The sequence below is a fragment of the Micromesistius poutassou genome, assembly GCF_964030765.1.
Source record: "Micromesistius poutassou genome assembly, chromosome: 13".
Classification (NCBI taxonomy): Eukaryota; Metazoa; Chordata; class Actinopteri; order Gadiformes; family Gadidae; genus Micromesistius; species Micromesistius poutassou.
Genome location: NC_140283.1, coordinates 8940707 through 8950269, shown reverse-complemented (window position 1 = coordinate 8950269; position 9563 = coordinate 8940707). Strand labels below are relative to the sequence as shown.

At 45.4% G+C, this 9563-nt stretch overlaps 1 protein-coding gene across 1 annotated transcript in view; it reads left to right on the top strand.

The window, feature by feature from the left end:
* The first annotated feature begins 372 nt into the window (after positions 1-372).
* LOC311357384 (carbohydrate sulfotransferase 8-like) overlaps positions 373-9563 on the top strand; it is a 37560-nt gene continuing 28369 nt past the window's right edge. Inside the window, exon 1 of the mRNA XM_084477319.1 lies at positions 373-666. The gene's annotated coding sequence lies outside the window, so the exon portion shown is untranslated. The remainder of the gene's footprint in view (positions 667-9563) is intronic.

Below are 9563 nucleotides of genomic sequence, written 5' to 3'. Positions count from 1 at the left end.
ATAAAACGTTGTGTCAAAAACCCTTGTGTGACTCCTGTTAAGTCGTGTGCTGTTGCCTGGCAGAGTCGACTGTACTAGCGGCCCGTATCTCCCTTGGGACCGTCGGTGGAAGGCAAGAAATAGAACCAGAGCTCTCCTCTCTGCTGTTGTATCTCTCAGCTCTCTCTCTTGCGCTGTGTGTGTGTGTGTGTGTGTGTGTGTGTGTGTGTGTGTGTGTGTGTGTGTGTGTGTGTGTGTGTGTGTGTCTCTCTCTCTCTCTCTCTCTCTCTCTCTCTCTCTCTCTCTCTCTCTCTCTCTCTCTCTATCTCTCTCTCTCGCTCTCTATATCAACACACGCGCATTGGAGCATGCACCTCCCCGCCGCGCACTCCGCAGTAGCTGTTCCTCCGTGCTGCTGGTTCCACTGGCTCGCGTCTCTCCAGCAGCCAGTAAACTATTTCCTACTGGAAGTTCGTGTCTCTTTGCCCATTCTCTCGCTAAAGCAGACCGTTTCTAGCCAAATGGATGCATACGGTTAAATATTAACCACTTAACAAGTGTGGATGGGGTTTCTCCAGCCTGTAGTTCCGATAGCGCAGAGCCAGTCATGATGAGCCATCGCCAGGGACTGACTTTCCTGCACACGGACCAACTCTCCAGGCAGCGTCCATGCTGATTTCTACAAAGGTAATGGTGGTATTATTTATTTAGACTTTTTGGATGAAACCCCTGGTAGCCTGGTGTGTCGGTGCACACTTTCAAACGGGGGTCTTGCTTCATTCCAATAGGGGGTGGTACTTTCGTCAGTAGCCTAAGTTTTGAAGGGGTAGCCTGTTCTCGCCGGGTTTAACAGGCTGTCCGTCGGGTTAGTAAATGTTTCACAACATTTATCAAATGAGTTCCTGATGGTGAAATGGTTATGTTTGCACGTTTTAATCATGTTTTCACTTGATCGGAAATGATAGGCCACGACGGAGTGTATATGGGCATTCAGAGACTGGTCAGCCACTGGTCAGCCGCAGATTCTCACTCAGGAAATATTTATGACGGCATGTATTAAATATCATAAGTCAGCCCTCCGCGGGTCGCCTGAACTTTCCTCCATCTCTAGTCTCGAAAGTGCTCCCCTGGACGCCACGGCAGATGGAAAAGGTGTTGATCCAAAAATATATCACACCCCACCTGTCAAGTTTCGAGCGGGAGAGTGGTGGGATGTCCATCTTTTAATTTCCCCTCATCTCCCCCGTCAAGGTGTGGCTGAATGAGCTTCTCTGCGATCATACTGAATTATTTCTCTGTTTCGAGCTATAAATAGCGCGGTTGTCCTGAGCACCTCCAAAGACTCTGGACGGAGGAAGCGGTGCTTGGTACTCCCGAAACACACGCACACACGCATGAATGACTATTTTTACATGTTCAAAAACACGTTTTTCATTTTCACTTGTTATTATCTTGGTCGATTTTCCATGACACCCTTTAATTATTAGCACCGTAATGTTAAATACTATTTTAGCAGTGTAGTATATAGTGCCGCGCACTGATACACTTGTTAATGTGACGTGCGTATGGATATGTGAAATGGGTGTGTAAAGTGACCGAGGAGGTCGGCGCAGTTGTTACACGAGCGTGAAATAAATAGACCTTGTTAATTACCTCCCGTGCCTTTTATTAAGAAGATACGGTCATGACCACAAATTATTACATGGTGTCAGAAGTTGGTCCATTTCGTCATCTTGCCTAGAGAAACAAGCACCGAAGCTATCTGAAGATGGAACAGTTTAAACTACCGTCACCGCTGGTGTTAACGGGCAATTTGGGTGAAAATTGGAGACGATGGGAACAGCGCTTCCAAATATACATGACCGCGAGTGGTGCAGAGGAAAAGGATGAGAAGGTACAAGTGGCTATTCTGCTGCACGCAATAGGCGAAGAAGCATTGGAGGTATACAACACGCTGGATGTTGATGTCGGCGAAGACGGTGACCTCACGGTGAGTGGAATATTGGACGCTTTCAAGGCATACTGCTTGCCGAGGAAGAACACGGTATTTGAGAGACACCAGTTTTGGGCGCACCCAATGACAGAAAAAATCTCCATTGAAAAGTATGTAACGGAACTGAGACAGAAAAGTAAGGACTGTGAATTTGGCGCCTCAGAAAATGATATGATTAGAGACAAGATCGTGTTCAGTTTGAACGACCAGCGCTTGAAAGAGAGACTTTTGAGAGAACCTAATCTCACATTGGAGAGAGCAATAGACACATGTCGTGCTTCGGATACAGCAAAAGCGCAGATACAAGCAATGGGAGCAGCTAACCAGGAGAAAGCGGTGCATGTGCTCCACAAGCGCAAACCAGAAGATCAGCAACCACAGAATAAAATAAAGCAACAGCCAGCCCAATGGACACAAAGCAAAGCACAAAACAACACATGTCGAAACTGTGGGAAGTCACACCAGCCACGACAGTGCCCAGCATATGGAGTGGCCTGCAACAGATGTGGTAAGCAGAACCATTATGCAAGGATGTGTGGAACAGATCAAATACAGACAAGAAAGACTGTACACGAATTAGATGCAGAAATTGATGCCCTGTTTATTGGAACAGTGAATACAGAACAACCAAATGCTAAAACAGACAAGTCCTGGTTTTCAAGCATAACTGTAAACAATACCCTCGTCCAATTCAAATTGGACACAGGAGCAGAGGCCAATGTCCTGCCATTTCAAGTGTTCAAAAGCATGGTGAGGAAGGCCAGACGTGGGAAGAGAATGAAGCTTAGCCTGAAACCCACTGAAACTGTGCTGACGGCATATGGAGGGGCGAGACTGAAGCCTGAAGGCATGCTCATACTCACATGTTCCACAGCTAGGGCCCAAGCAAAGCTTACATTTTATGTGTCAAAGCACTCCTCAGTACCGATCTTAGGAAGAGAAGCATGTGAACAGCTGAGCCTGATCAAAAGAGTGGAGGTGGACACGTTGAATGTGAATCGCTTGGCAACAAAGGAGGACCTGCTCATCCAGCACCCAACAGTCTTTGATGGTCTTGGTGAGTTTGATGGTGAATATCACATCCACATAGACCCTAACATCACACCAGCGATACATGGGTGTAGAAAAATACCACTGGCAATAATGGACAGACTCAAAGACACACTAGACAGCCTGCTGCAAGCTGATGTGATCACACGAGTGACAGAGCCCACATCATGGGTAAACAGCCTTGTGGTCACTGAAAAGAAAGACAGGAATAAATTGCGAGTCTGTTTGGATCCCAGTGATTTGAATAAGGCGATCTTGAGACAGCATTACTCCATTCCAACAACAGATGAGGTACTGAGCAAGCTGGCTGGTAAGAAAATATTTTCTGTGCTAGATGAAAAGGATGGCTACTGGCAGGTGAAGCTGGACGAAGCATCATCGCTGCTGTGCACGTTCAACACCCCATGGGGGAGATACAGATTCAAACGCCTTCCTTTCGGAATCAAATCAGCAAGTGAAGTTTTTCAGCAACGCAACTGTGAAACCTTTGGAGACATAGAAGGAGTTCACATCATAGCCGATGATATGATCATTGCGGCTTCTACAGAGACAGAACATGACGAGACACTACAGAAAGTGCTGGCGAGAGCAAAAGAAGCAAACGTAAAATTCAACAAAGACAAAATACAGTTTAAAGTTGACAGGGTTAAATACATGGGACATGTTGTTACTGCAGAAGGGGTGAAGGCAGATGAAGCAAAAATCAAAGCCATCACAGAAATGCCCCCACCGGCTGACAAAGCAGGACTACAGAGGATGTTAGGCATGATAAAATATCTTGCACAATACATTCCAGGTGAGGCCACCCTTACTGCACCTTTGAGACAGCTGCTGCGTAAAGACATGGTGTGGCTGTGGCAACATGAACACGACGAAGCCATCAAAAAGCTCAAAGTTGCCCTCACAAATGCACCAGTGCTCAAGTTCTTTGATCCAAAGAAACAGCTTGACATACAGGCTGATGCATCCAAAGATGGTTTAGGAGCATGTCTGCTACAAGATGGACACCCAATAGCCTATGCATCAAGAGCACTGACCGTTTCTGAGAGGAATTATGCACAAATAGAGAAGGAGTTATTAGCCATTGTGTTTGCTGTCAGAAAGTTTCACCAATACGTTTATGGAGTGACAGTGAATGTTCAATCAGACCACAAGCCACTGGAGAATATCCTCAGGAAGCCCCTTGGCACAGCTCCGTCCAGACTGCAGAGGATGTTACTCCAGCTGCAAAGGTACGACCTAAATGTCTTCTACAAGCCAGGTAAAGAGCTGCTGATTGCTGATACACTGTCTCGAGCTGTCATACAAGAGCAAGACATGATAGAAGATGATGTGGCTGATGAGAAGGTGATCTACACTCTGGAGCCCACGGAGGCTCTCAGCACAGCATCTCTGGAAAAGCTCAAGAGGGAAACACAGAAAGACGAGACCCTACAGCTCCTGCAAAACAGACACAGACAGGGCTGGCCACATCACAAGAAACAGGTGGACCTTCGTATGACACAGTTCTGGCCTGTCAGGCACACTGTGTCAGTGAGAGATGGCATTTTGTTTGCTGGTGACAGGATAATCATTCCAAGCGTGCTCAGACAAGAAATGCTGCATCAGTTGCATGTGGCACATCAAGGAATGCAAAGAACAAAAGCCCTAGCCAGAAGATACTTCTACTGGCCAGGAATGATGAGAGACATTGAGCAAATGGTTGAGACCTGCAGTGCATGTCAACAGTTCCAGCCAAGAAACCAAAGAGAGCCATTGATCTCACATGACGTACCTGAGCTTCCGTGGCTCAAGTTGGGAGCAGACATCTTTGAAATTCAAGGTCAGTCATATCTCTTGATAGTGGACTATTTCTCAAAATACCCAGAGGTACTGAACATTAGGGACAAGACAACACACACAGTCATTAGGAAAATGAAATCAGTGTTTTCCAGACTAGGAATTCCAAAAGAGATTGTGTGTGACCATGTACCATTCGCTAGTCAGGAAATGCATAGCTTTGCAACATCATGGGGCATTCAACTCACTCACTCTAGCCCAGGCTATGCACAGTCTAATGGCCTAGCAGAGAGAAATGTCAAAACTGTGAAACAGGTGATCAAGAAGGCACAACAAACAGGAATAGATCCTCTTCTTGCACTTCTCACCCTGAGGAACACGCCTGTCACAGGTATGGAATATTCTCCTGCTCAGATGCTCATGGGCAGGGTACTGAGGAGCACTCTGCCTAGCTCCAGCTCCATTCTCCAGCCTGCAGTACCCCGGAACGCACACTCTGTTCTCCAAGACCTGCAGAAAAGACAGCAACAGTACTACAACAGAGGTACCAGGCGGCTTCCTGAGTTGAGCCCTGGCACCACCGTGCACATGGAAACTGCACAGGGCTGGCGTCCGGCTGTGGTCACTGAAGAGCGAGGTGAACCTCGTTCCTACAACATTGTGGCGTCTTCTGGGCAGCACTACAGACGCAACAGACGCCATCTCAGAAAAACGCCAGTCTGTACTCAGGCTACTTCTGATGCAGACGTTGTCGATGAGGACCTGACAGACTTGTCAGGTACGGGCACAGCAGAGAGTATGGACTCTCAGCCTTCATCCACGCTGAATTCCACTCACACCAGGAGTGGGAGAGTCGTCAGACCGCCTGAGAGGTTTAAAGACTTTCAGATGGGTCAACGCTAATAGCTTGAGTGATGGACCACTTCTTGCTAAATTGAAAATTGTGAAAAAAAAAAAAAAAAAAAAAAAAAAGATAATGTAATATATGAAGAGTGTATGAAACAACAAAATGTGAAATGATGTTTGTTTGGTAACATCTTAAAGAGAAATGTTTGAAGTCTCTTATGTGTTTCTTAAGCAGAAAAGTTTTGTATTTGACATGCCTTATACAGAAGTTGACACAATGTAGATGTTATTCAATCTGTGTCTTGGAGGTATTCACAAATGGAAGAACAATACCAAACATACTAAGTTGAGTTTATTAGTACAGCACATGATTTCATTATAGATGGGTAAGCAATACCAGTGTTGAAGGTTAACATCCATGTTAAGAAAGGGGGATGTAGTATATAGTGCCGCGCACTGATACACTTGTTAATGTGACGTGCGTATGGATATGTGAAATGGGTGTGTAAAGTGACCGAGGAGGTCGGCGCAGTTGTTACACGAGCGTGAAATAAATAGACCTTGTTAATTACCTCCCGTGCCTTTTATTAAGAAGATACGGTCATGACCACAAATTATTACAAGCAGATAATCTTCTGCTCACAAGTTTAGACCATGAATAAACGTTATTCAGCCTTTGGTGTGCATTGTTTCCCATTGTAAGCTGCTCTGTGAGCTCAGAACGCTGTATTTGCCTGTACAGATACTGGCTTATGTGACAGTTTGAAGGCATCCCCAGGGTATTATTTAATCTTTATCTGAAAATATGCAAATATATTTGCTGCAGTTTTTGAGCCTTCAGCAAGTGCACTAACAACTCACTTGAGGGTTGCTCTTTCTTTTTATATTGCTTTTGACAGAAGAGGACACACATCAAGTCGGTTGTATGATGGTGTGGCATTCATTCATCTTTTAAAAACAAAACCAACGGTTATGCTGTAAGCCACCTGGTTAAGATCTCCATTAGGCTCTTTCTGAGCTGTACTCTTCAGTTGATATGAATAAGGATTCAATTACTCACAGCACTTCTAATCTCACTGTAGGTCTGCTCTTTCTCTCGGCTAGGAAACCATATCTCCATGCTCCTACGCTAATGAGAAAATAAACCATGCTCTGGATTATTCAACAGTGACGTCAAATGATCTCCGACGGGGAGACATTTGTGCGAAGGAGCCATTAATAATGTATAGAAAAAGTAGGAAAAGGAGGAATACAGTCTTTTGTAATTCCTCCTTTCGGACCTTTCCCCCGGACCCCCACCCCCCTCCCCTCCTGTGTCTTTAGCTGACCTTTTCCACAGTGGGCATAATGCACCCCCCCCCCTCTCCTCTGGGATGGGCACTGTGAACAGGCCCAGCTCCGGCTGGATGATGTGTGCTGTGGCTTTCTCCCTTCCTGAAGAAGCAGGACTCCGGGGAGTCGCGCTGCATCTCTTAGTGGTATGGGCTAATGGCTTTCTGTGCTTCCGCAGAGTGGTTGGAAGCTAGCCGCCGCCGCCGCCGCCGCCGCCGCTGCGCAATTAGGCTCGTCATGTTGGGTCTCTGTGGCCTTTTTACATCCGACGCAACTCCTCTGTGTGCTGATGCTTTAAAGGCTCCCTGCGGTCCCACCAGGGGTGGCTGGGTGCCCCCCACCCCCTGTGAGTCCACAGGAGGGGGGCTGACTGGGTGGGCTCTGTTGCTCTATGCATCCTACATCTAGGTCAATCCTTCCACTGATTATTTGTTAAACATGTTTTGGAGGACTCTCAAACCAAACGGCTAAAGTGCGTGTTTGAGTAAGAGTATTGACTTCTCTGCGGCAGTAGCGGCAGTAGCTCAGTAGGTAGATCGGAATTTTTTTGTAACCGGAAGGTTGTTAGTTCGATCCCCGGCTCCTCCTAGCGGTGTCGAGGTGTCCCTGTGCAAGACGCCTCACCCTAACTGTTCCAGATGAGCCGGCTGTGGCCTTGCGAGGTTGACACCGCTGTCGGTGTGTGTATAAAAATGGTTGGAAGTCGCTTTGGATAGAAGCGTCTGCTAAATGCACTAAATGTACTACATGTAAATGAACTGTGGTTGGCACATTGAGTTTTCAATAACTATTCAGTGTTATTCCCTTTGGGTCACGGACAGGCTAATTGCCATTGATCTCAGCTAATTGCGGAAGCAGTGTGTTCACTTTAGGATCATGTCAAAGCGGGCTGCTTTGTAGGTTGTTTTTATTAGAATACAAATAAAACATTATTGATATTACCGAGGTATGAGCACCTTGCCTCACTAAGCATGCTGTGGTTTAGAACTAATGGGGAACAGGGACTCGTATGCAGGCCTTCCAAAGATGTTTTAAGCCACTCGCAAGGTGGTACTCAGCCTCTTAGAACTCACAGAGGACTAATCTGGCCCACACCTCTTACAGATACAGCAGTATTAGCCCAGCTTGCAGATACACCTCAGTGGGCTTTCAAGCTGAAAAGGGAGGAATCAGGCTTTTCCCTTTTGATCACCGCCAAGCTTAAACTGGCAGGATGTATAGACCAAACCGATTATAATGGACACTCTTTATCAAACCTATCATAGCGGTCCAGTCATTGTAGACCAAAATGGTTTTGAAAGGGGGAAAAAATAATGATGGAAAGGTAATGCCACGGCCATCCTTTCGAGTCTGAAAGCCGGTGATCTTTAGACAACCGGTGAATCGAGGGAGGGACACTGGATTAACTGGAGTAACTGGATTCTTGGTTAAGTGCTCCTTACTACCACCATGAAATACAAGAAGAGGAATTTATTCATCAAGAGTGGATCTCAGCATTTGCCTGGGAGGAGAACAGAGGGTAAATTCTGAATTATCTTAAATTGCTAAAATTCCAAGATATGATGATGTATTTTATTATTCCTGTAGTTTCCTCAACGTAGCCAGGGAAAAAAACTCTTATTTTTATTACAATAAACCTTTGTGTTTTGTAGTTGTATTTTGTATGGAAAAAATATACAAAATATACATGGTAACGAGAAAAAACTCGTTACCATGTCGCAGCGAATGAGAGGTAGGGCCCCATCCCTGTACAACCCTGTTGGCTATGCCCTGTAGCCTTGTATTGTAGTCCTCAAGTCTACATAAATCTAATAAATCAAACAACTGTTTGATTTCACCCACTTTAACTTGCTTTGAAGACGATAAGGATTTAAGTGGCTTATAATAACAGAACGTTTAGGGAAGGCAGTATGCCTGGACTGGAAAATAATTTCACATTCATTACTCTTTTCACCTCTAACCATATCACGTTCATTTCTCTTATACTTTTATTATAGTGTGCATGTGATCTGAGGAAGTCCAGCTCGGCCGAAACGTTATCACCTCAATTAAACCTCTTAACTCGGAGTGTGCGGCACTACTTCTTTCTTTTTCAAGTGTGCATTGGTCTGACAATAGATGCTGATCATTATTGAGTTGCGTCGCCTTATAACTGCATCTGATGTAACTGTCCTTCTCATTGTGCATCAGGACCCCCCCCCACACACACACACACACACACACATACACACACACAGACACACACACACACACACACACACACTCACACACACACGCACACTCACCCTGCCTCTAATCTTTAACAGAATATTACTCTTGAAATATATTGCTAGATCTGCTCGACGTGAACAAGGACCAAATGTAAAAGTCACAGAAATATAATCAGCAATAGGCCTATAATCTGTAAATCCGATGAATTGATAAACCACCTCCTCTACTACAATAAAGGGCCCCTATCCCCCTCAGTGTGTGTTAAGTAGATTAGTCTCTCATTCCCTGATGAAACCATAATCGTATGTATGGGAAAGCATGTATTAAAAAAAACCTTCATGTGTGTTTGGTTTATTAAAAACAGTTGCCTGGA